General features: G+C 38.9%; 1 pseudogene; it reads right to left on the bottom strand.

The window, feature by feature from the left end:
- Positions 1-6,926: 6,926 nt before the first annotated feature.
- Positions 6,927-7,011, bottom strand: LOC132014656 (U4 spliceosomal RNA; annotated as a pseudogene).
- Positions 7,012-10,032: the final 3,021 nt, after the last annotated feature.

Here is a 10,032-nt window from a genome sequence, read left to right as displayed (position 1 = left end):
TTTTATCTTGTTCTTCAAAATAAACGTTATAATTAGTTAAATAATCAGTATTTATTTTCCTTATAGTTAGAAGCCCATGGAATTTAAAGATCTCTGCAGTTGTGTGATGAGCATTGGTAAGTGAAAACTCAGAGGAACATGTGGATCCCATTTGTTCTTGTTTTGTTTTGTTTTTAAAGAGTTTATTTCTTTGTCAAGCAGGGGGAGTGGCAGGCAGAGGGAGAAGCAGGCTTCCCACTGGACACAGAGCCTGATGTGGGGCTCGATCCCAGGACCCTGAGATCATGACCTGAGGTTTAACCCACTGAGCCACCCAGGTGTCCCATCCCCTTTGTTTTTTTGTGGCATTGACCAGTTCCTTTTCTTCTGTCACTTCACAATAGAAAACATTATTTCTGGTTAGCAAAAGGCCATCCTTTCATCGGACTGAACAATTCACTTGAAGAAAGTTGGTTTGCCAGTAGAAAACTCATGTGAAGTTAAGGCTAACAGAATAATGGTATGTCTTAATTCTTTCCATGCTGATGGCAGTGTATTTGCTAATGTATCATCTTTGGACTTGAGATACCAAAAGTAATTTGGAGAACTGTTGTAAGATTAAGTTGATTTAACTAGTAGCTATCAAGATTCTAGTACCTGCAAGATACCTAATGAAATACCTTAAAAAACACACCGTCCAAATGAAGAGGCAAGACAAATCACACGAATACTTAGCCATGCTGGGAGTGCAACCATTACTGAAGAGACAGCCAATACATCCAGAGAGACTTCTGTGTTCTTTCTTGCTCCTTCAGTATTTCATTTGAATGTTTTCACTTGGAAGAATTTGAAGGGTAGGGAATGAGGAGGAAGGTACATTTTTGTTTTATATTAATTAATAGACTTTTTCACAGTTCTATAAAAAATGTAACAGAAAGTTCAGAGAGTTTCCACATATCCTTTCTTCTCTGCTTACTGTTCCCTGACTATTAATGTTTTGCATTAGTGCATGAGTGTGTTGCATTTGTTACCATTAATGAACCAATATGGATGTATCATTATTAACAGCTGCATTTTACATTGGGATCCATTCTGGGGTGTGTGTGTGTGTGTGTGTGTGTGTGTGGTTTTGACAAATGCCTAATAGTAGGCATCTACCATTCCAGTATCCTACAGAATAGTTTCACTACCATAAAAAATCCCCTGGGTTTCATGTATTCATCACTCCCATTTCCCTCAAACTTCTGAGAGCCACTGTTTGTTTGTTTGTTTGTTTGTTTTGTTTGTTTGTTTGTTTTTTACTCTTTCTATAGATTTACCTTTTCTAAAAAAAGTCATACAGTTGGACTCGTATAGCAGGTGGTCATTTCCGACTGGCTTTATTCACTTAGCAATATGTGTTTAAGTTTCTTCCATGTCCTTTCATGACTTGGTAACTAACTTATTTTTACCACTGAATAATATTCCATTTTATGGATGTACCCCAGTTTGTTTATCCATTCCCCTATTAAAGGACATCTTAGTTGCTTCCAGCTTTTCCCAACTATGTATAAAACTGCTATAAACATTAGCATACAGGTTTTGAGTGGACAGAAGTTTTCAACTCTTTTGGGTAAACACCAAGGATTTCTGGATCATATCTTAAGGCTATGTTAAGAATCTGTCAAACTGTCTCCCGCAGAGACTGCACCATTTTGCATTCCCACCAGCAATGAGCGTTCTTGCTGCTTCACACCCTTGCACACATTTGTTCTTGTGAGTGTTTGGATTTCAGTCATCCAAAAGATGTGTGGTCATATCTCATGATGAATTTTAACGTTCAGTTCCCTGGTGACATATAAGGAGAAGGATCTTTTCATATTCTCATCTGGACTGTTTTCTTACTCCTCGGTTTTCAGAGTTCATTGTGTGTTTTGGATAAAAGTCCTTCATTAGATAGGTGTTTTGCAAATACTTTCTCCTAGTTTGCAGCTTGTCTTTTCATTCCTTTTAACCATGTGTTGCAGAGCAAAAGCTTAACATTTGGTGAAGTCCAACTTACCAGTTTTTTGTTTATTTTTTTCTCATGGATCAAGCTTTTGCTGTTGAATCTAAAAGTTCACTGCCAAACCTGAGGTCACATAGATTTCCCCTGTTTTATCTTCCAGATGTTTTAAAGCTTTGAGTTTTATTATTAGGTATATTATCCATTTGAGTTAATTTTTGTGAAAGATGCAAGATCTGTATTGAGATTCACTTTTTTTTTTTTTTTCATGCCAATGTCCAATTCTGGTACTGTTTATTGAAAAGATGATCTTTTCTCCATTGAATTGCCTTTAGTCCTTTTTCAATTGACTATGCTTGTGTGAGTCAATTTCTAGGTCCTCTCTTCTGTTCCATTGGTCTGTTTGTTCTTTCACCAATATCATGGTGCCTTGGTTATTATAGCTTTATAGTAAGTCTTGAAGGCAGGTAGCATCAGGTCTTTAGCTAGAATGTACGGGTTTGAATATAGCCCACACATGCTTCCATGAAATATGGCCAGTTAGATGACGTTTGTTCCTTATGATTTTAAATCTTTTCTTTGTTCATGAACACCATCCTGTTACATTTCATTATAGCTCCAAATTCTAGGAGGTTTTACTTTCTAGTGTCTTTCCCCTGCAGAACAACTTGCAGGCATTGATGGACTTTGGGTAGGAAATTATTCTTACCTAGTCAGGGAAACAAGGATTTCCTCTTTCTAAACTATGACTGCATAAAGCAGATTATATAATAATATACTACACTGAGGGTGGTATGCCTCAGTCCCTTCCAACCCCCGTTGTTCCTGGTCAGTCACTTGTGAACAAGAGTGCCGCCTAGACACACGTTGTTTCCATCGCCATCCTTTTCCTGTCTCCATACCCAGGAATCTCACCTAATGTGGAAAGAGAATACTCTCTCACTAGGAAAACCAGAGATGGGAGGCATCTACAGTACTGGTGCCACAGGTGTCAGCCGAGATGATACAAATGAGAGGGACACGTTTGCCCTCAGTTCTCCTGCAGGGGGAAGCTCAGGTACCCAGGAGTGTTGTGGAATGAGAATAATCCCCACAGGCTTCAAAGCTCAGGAGGATCCCCTTTCGCTCCCAGGAAATAAAATCACCCCCAAAGCCCTCCTGTAACTAAGCTTTGGCCTCCTGCAGTCAGACCAACATGGATACTAACAGAGCCTGTTATCTCCAACAAAACTGGGCTGCGGCCTCGTAGGTGAAAACGGAGACACGGAGCGGGAATAGGAGCAGGATCAGTCACTTGAAAATACGACGCCGCACCAAATAGTCGGCAGATGACCCCAAGACGACAGAATTAATGCAGAAAGCAGAAGACAGTTCCACGGTATTTAAACATGTGGCTTCTTGCTCATTTCAGAGATATTGCAGTAATGAATCAATCTTGTCATAAGAAAGGGCTATTTACAAAAATAAGAAAGACTTCTTGGAAATAAGAAAAAAAATAATTGTCAAAAATGTTTCATCTTAGAAGCACTAACGGGAAAAACATTCCCCAAAATGGAAATAATGATTTAGAAGGGTAAATAATTCTTCCAGGGTGCAAAGCAAAAAAGACCAAGGAAGGGAATTTCTAAAAGAAGAGATGAGACAGAAGGGAGAGACCAAAGAGACCCCATATTCATGAATAGGAGTGCTAGGAAACCAGCAAGCAGATGGAGGATAAGCGAAAACAAAATAAATCCCAAAAGAAAATTTCCCCACGTTTAAGGATTCTGTGAATTCTGACTCAGAATGCCTCACAAATGTTTGGCAGGATTATTGAAAAAGTGGAAACAAATTGAAAAACATATATTTGATTTCTAAGGATAAAATAAGCATTTTCCAAAATAGATACAAAATACAGTTTGCCTGTAAAGGAAAGAGAATCAGACTCCCATCAAAATTCTCAGTTGGGGGCTCCTGGGTGGCTCAGTGGCTCTGCCTTCGGCTCAGGTCATGATCCCAGGGTCCTGGGATTGAGCTCAGCATTGGGCTCTCTGCTCAGCGGGGAGCCTGCTTCCCCCTCTCTCCGCCTGCCTCTCTGCCTACTTGTGATCTCAGTCTTTCTGTCAAATAAATAAAATCTTAAAAAAAAATTTTTTTTTTTAATTCTCAGTTGCAATACCAAATGCCAAATGCAGTGTAGAGCTACACTGGCAAATTTCTGAGGAAGCCTTTTCCGAGCGTTCCCTGAGGACTGGTGGGCCCTCATCCCTTCAGTTTAGCTCAGCAATCCACCCAGAGCCTGCCCCCTGCCTGCTGCTTCTCAGTTCGGCATCCCCCATCCCTTGGCTTATGAACAAGGATGAAGGCCACAGATTTAGACACTCTTGTTTTGTAACCACCTGGCCCGCCCTCCTTAGAGCAGAGCCACCCTGAGCCTCAGGCTCCTTCTACCATGGTGGGGGGAGGCATCACTATCTTAGCATCTTTCCCTGAAGCCAAGGCTCTGAGCAAAATCAGACACACATTTGACTCCCTTCTCCTAGGTCCCAGTGCCCCCTGGCCTCTTCGTCCTGCTCTTCCAAATGTCCCCCCTCAGGAATAGAACGGACGGACTCTTCTTTTACTTCTCTGCTTAACATCTGCCACCTTGCTGGTTATAATTTCTTGGCTAATCCCTCCTGGTGGACAAAAGTATTTTCTATAAACTTTAGAATTACTGCTTTGTGGTCACAACCTAGTATTTGATATATTAAGTAGAAGCAAAGGAATTTAGACATGTCTTTGTTTCCAACAGACTTTCAAGCATATTTGTCTATTGTCTTCTTGCAAAATGCCATTTAAATGTCAGAAACTGAAAACTCTTTGTTCATCATTACATTTCTTCTCCACAAATGAATTTTAGTAATTCTCATGTTCCAACATCTCTTTGGTGGCAGATGAACACCTTGGGCTTACATGTGTGGAAAGGCAGAAGGGAAAACCATGTAAATATTTTTTAAAACATTATGTCCAGGGGTGCCTGGGTGGCTCAGTGGGTTAAAGCCTCTGCCTTCAGCTCAGGTCATGATCCCAGGGTCCTGGGATTGGGCCCCACATTGGGCTTTCTGCTCAGCAGGGAGCCTGCTTCCCCTTCTATCTCTGCCTGCCTCTCAGCCTACTTGTGATCTCTGTCTGTCAAATAAATAAATAAAATCTTAAGAAAAAAACAAAAACGTTATGTCCATTATGCTACATAATCTTGACAGTTAAAACTGAAGAGTTTTCATAAGGGAGTTACAAAGCTTAAAGGCAAAAAAAAATTTTAAACAGCATAATATAAAAATAATCTTAGTAAAATTTTATAGTTCTACTTTCTCTCACGTTCAGTGAAACAAGGTTAAACATTAATAATTGAAAAGATAACAAAATTAATCCCATTTGGAAACTTAAGACTGCTCTTCTAAATAAGTCCTATCAGCAAGAAAATAAAAATTGAATTTACAAGCTCCTTAAAATCGAACAGCAATGGGAATATTAGATATTGAACAGCTGAAGAATTTGGCCACTGAAGAAAATTCAGGATTTGATGCTTCTATTATTTAATCAGAGACAAAGCATTCAATTCAAGCACATAATAAAAATAACCAGAAAACAAAAAAGAAGGAAAAGAAAATAATAAACATAAAACTAGAAATTAATTGATAAATAAAATGAAGTAGAAGTAATGGATAAAATGAAGAGTCTGACTCTTGGTGGGAATGAGTAGATTAATGACAGATACGTTTTTAGCAAAACAAACTGGTTCTCAGGTTCATCTGAGAATAAATGAAGACCACTGTTAAAGATACAGGTTGGACACACATATTTAACCTTCACTCCCTCCTGAAATGCTACAAAAATGAGAGTAAATGTGTTTTTCTTTGTTTGATTTTTGCAGTTCCTCAAGACTATAGGGCAGAGAAAGGAATGGCCTGTGTTAGGATCATAAAGCAGATGGAAAACGGCAGCTGACTGAGCAGCTTCTTGAAATACTAATCTGGAAGAGAGAGAATCAAGAAGCAATCTGATTCACACTACAGACGTTTTAAAGTCTCAGGAACTGGACATATCAGGAACCTATAAAAGTGGATGAAAAAGTGAAGCTAAAAGCCAGAGAGGATCAGTTCCTAGTATGTTTAAGAAATTAGGACTCCAATAATGCCCTCCCTAGTCTCCACAGAGCCTTTTTACTGGCTCTCTCCCAGCCCCCCAAACTGGACTAGAGTTGTTTGCTTTCCTGCAGAGAACAAAATAGAAGGTACCAGAAGAAGTTGAATGTGGGGCTGCTTTGCTGAGAACAGGGGAGGTAAATGCAAATTGATACAACAGGTGTGAGACTTTAGCTTTCTTCCCCAAAGGGGTTCCAAGAATGTTGGCAGCCAGACTGACATCCTGAGGGCAGGATAGACTGGACTCCTCCAGACAGGGAAACGTACCAGCTGAGAGAAAAGACACAAAGGTATTGATGTCAGGGGTTTTCCCCAATAAACGGTCCAGCCAGCCTCTCTCAAAGTGAAGACCATGGTTGACAAGTCTCACACAAGCACTCACGGTTTCCAACCTGCTTTTTGGGTTTCATGTTCTAACAGCTGAAGAGCAAAGCATATAATATGAGAAACCAAGACAAACAGGGAAAAGCTACTTGGAAGGCACGGTGAAAAGGTACTTTGAAAAGAGCCATCAGTATCTTCAGATGGCTAAGAGAAGATGCAGTATCTACAGAGTAAGAACAGGTTGCTCTAAGAAAAAGAGCATTTAGAGAGTAAAGAGGATTTCTTAGAAATTAAAAATACCATCACCAAGTTGAAATACCCAATGGAAGGAGGATTGGAAGATACAGTTGAAGAAATTTTCCAGAAGTAGGGAGAAAACAGGCGAGAAGGATAATGTGTAGACTGGCCCAGGAGGGAGATCTAAACCAGAGGAATCCCAGGATGTAATGTCGAAGGGAACAGAGACAAGGGAAGGCGATCAAAGGAATAACTTCCAATTAGCAATAATCGCGCCTCGGATAAACCTCATTGGCTACAATACTGCCACTGCGCAAAGCTCAAAGGAATAACTTATAAGTGACACAACCACTGAATATACAAGGTTTCAGATTGGAGGCCTTACCAATTGCTCAAAATAGAGCCTCTCCAAAATACATAATCATGAAATGAAATTTCAGAATGCTGGGAAGGAAAAGAGCATACACGTCTCCGAAGATAAAAAGGTTTCACACAGAGACCAAACATCAGAATGAATAGTATTTCTTAACAGCAGCATTGAAAGATAGGACACAGTAAAAAAGTACATTCCAAATTCATAGACAAAAGACCATTTCCCAGTAAATATGAGAAATGTTACTCAGTACCAGTAATAAAAAAAGAAAAATTAAAACAGCAATGCCTTTTGTCCATTTTTATAGTGGAAAAAGTAAAAGTTACTGATCCTGTTCAGTGTTGCTAAAGAAAAGAGGAAAACAGGGGTGCCTGGGTGGCTCAGTGGATTAAGCTGCTGCCTTTGGCTTAGGTCATGATCTCAGGGTCCTGGGATTGAGTCCTGCATTGGGCTCTCTGCTCAGCAGGGAGCCTGCTTCCCTCTCTCTCTCTGCCTGTCTTTCTGCTTACTTGTGATCTCTGTCTGACAAATAAATAAATAAAATCTTAAAAAAAAAAAAAAGAAAATAGGAAAACAGACCCAATGTGCAGTTGTCTAGAACAACTGAAATACCCCGGGGGTCCACACTTACCTGTCGGAAGAACCAAAGGTCACTCTGGTGTCAAATTGTCTCATTCTGGATCTGGTATTGGATGTGGGAGCTAGAAAATCCAACATTTAATTGATTCATCATTGATCCTAACTTGATTTATTTAATACTTTTGACATCCCAAGGGTTATGCCCAGGCTTGTGATGATAACAGTTAATCCTACCCTCAAGGAGACCTAGAGGTTCCTATGAATTTGGGTTTCACTTACCTGATCTGTAAGATGAAGTCATTGAGGCTTTAGAGAATTAGATGATTTCTAAAGTGTCTTAAAGCCCTACAACATGACATTCTTCAATAGCTAATGTATGTTTTGTGAGCACTATGACACCTAACAAACTTCACATTGCTGTAGCGTGAGAACGTCATGTTTATAGTCTTACTCATAGTCAACAGGCTCCAGGCAGTAATTGAAGTTCAAGTGATTCATGATTTCCCATCTCTATTCCTCCAACAGAAGGTTAGCCTTGCTGAGCCTTCTGTGTGTGGGAGATACTCTAAGGAGAGAAAGTTTGTGTCAAAATTCTGGCATCCATTGTTTGAGGGAAAAGACCAGTCTTCCCTGAAGTCTGTATAATGCTAATTTCCAAAGTATCATGGGGTATATCCAGTGAGAATTTCGGAATCAGGTAATTCCTCTATTTTATTACCTATTCTCATTCCAGTGGAAATCCACCAAGGAAGTGCCTGGGTGGCTCAGTTGGTTCGGTGTCTGCCTTTGGTTCAAGTCACGATCCCAGAGTCCTGGGATCCGGCCTAGTGCTCCCTGCTCAGTGAGAGGTCTGCTTGTCCCTCTCCCTCTGCCCCTCCCCAAATCATGTTCTCTTAGGTGCGTACTTGTTCTCTCTCTCAAATAAATAAATAAAATATTTATACACACACACACACACACACACACACTAAGGGAAATGAATGGTAAGCATTTTTCATAAGTTCAGAAGTGTTCCTTGTTGGCATATTTTTTAAAGAGATTCTAGCATGCAGACTAAAATATTTCTGGTACTTAAATAGATGAAAAATCTGCTAGATCTTTTAATAAACGATAAGGCTATAAAAGAAAACCGATTTAAGAGAATTTTAAGTGGTATTTTTAAAAAATGCAAACATTATATTCAAAACAATCCAAAACATGGTAAGGCTGAAGATTTTGAAATTTACATTTTGTGTTTTCATTATTTTGGTTATGGAGTAAGCATATCCTTTAAAAAATATAGAAACAGGAAAGGTGTTTCTTTATTTGGGGAACGAATACTCCCTTTCAGCAGTGTTTCTCAAAGTTTCTTAGAATTACCAGGGATGCTTGCTAAAAAGCCCTACTATCAGGACTTTTCCTCATACCACGAAATTAGAAAATGCAGAGTGGGCCTGGGAATTTTCACTTTTAACAATAGCTACAAGATTTTCTACGGTTCACAAAAATGTGAAGCCAACTTCTTAAAACATTACGTTTGTATGTAGATGTTCTGGGTGCCTGGTATTTGTACATATTAGAGTTTGTATCTACAGGTCATTTTTTTAAATGAAGATACTTTTGAATCACTGTATAACATTTGCATATTTTATTTTCCATGTAATATCTTTTGGGCATTTATTTTGGATTTTTCCAAAGTATTTGGTTCTAGAACATCACTACTCTTGCCACTCTTACATGATTCACTCTTATTCTCTCAAATCATACTTTCTAGTTAAAAATGTAGCAACTTGAGTCTGGTTTCTGATTTTAAATTCTTAAGCTTCAAGTTGACTGCATAAAAAAGCAGATAAAGAAATTTAAATTGGTATAGCATTTAACGTTTTAAAATAATGAGTTTCTCTGTACAGTGCCTCAACTAATATATGCAACATGGTTTTACTTAAAACACAGAATGATACATGAAATTCACTTAAAGATGAATATTCCTCCCCATTGAGCCTTGTCAACAAATGTATAACTTGATTTAACAAAAATAGCCCATTATAGCATTGTTGAGTATTTGCTGTATTTTGGAGGAAGTAAGATTGGATCATGGGAAGAGCATTCGTTATCAATTTATTTCCCCCAAGACAGAGGTTTAACCTGTGTTAACTTAAATATGAAACTTTGGGCCAAACTGGCTCAATCAATCTCTCACTCCAGGTTTCTTTCATGAGTATGTGTGTGTGTGTGTGTGTGTGTGTGTGTGTGTGTTAACATTTTTTAATTGAATTTATATGCCTTTGGTGAATTTTCCAGTTTTACTGTACTTGGCACCATGATCTATTTTCATACACAGGGTTACCTGATACATTTATATAAGATGTCTGACCTCTGAAGTCTCTAGCTCCTGAAATAAGATCTATTCC

This window comes from Mustela nigripes, chromosome 3 (assembly GCF_022355385.1).
Source record: "Mustela nigripes isolate SB6536 chromosome 3, MUSNIG.SB6536, whole genome shotgun sequence".
Classification (NCBI taxonomy): Eukaryota; Metazoa; Chordata; class Mammalia; order Carnivora; family Mustelidae; genus Mustela; species Mustela nigripes.
This window is presented reverse-complemented; position numbering and strand designations above follow the sequence as displayed.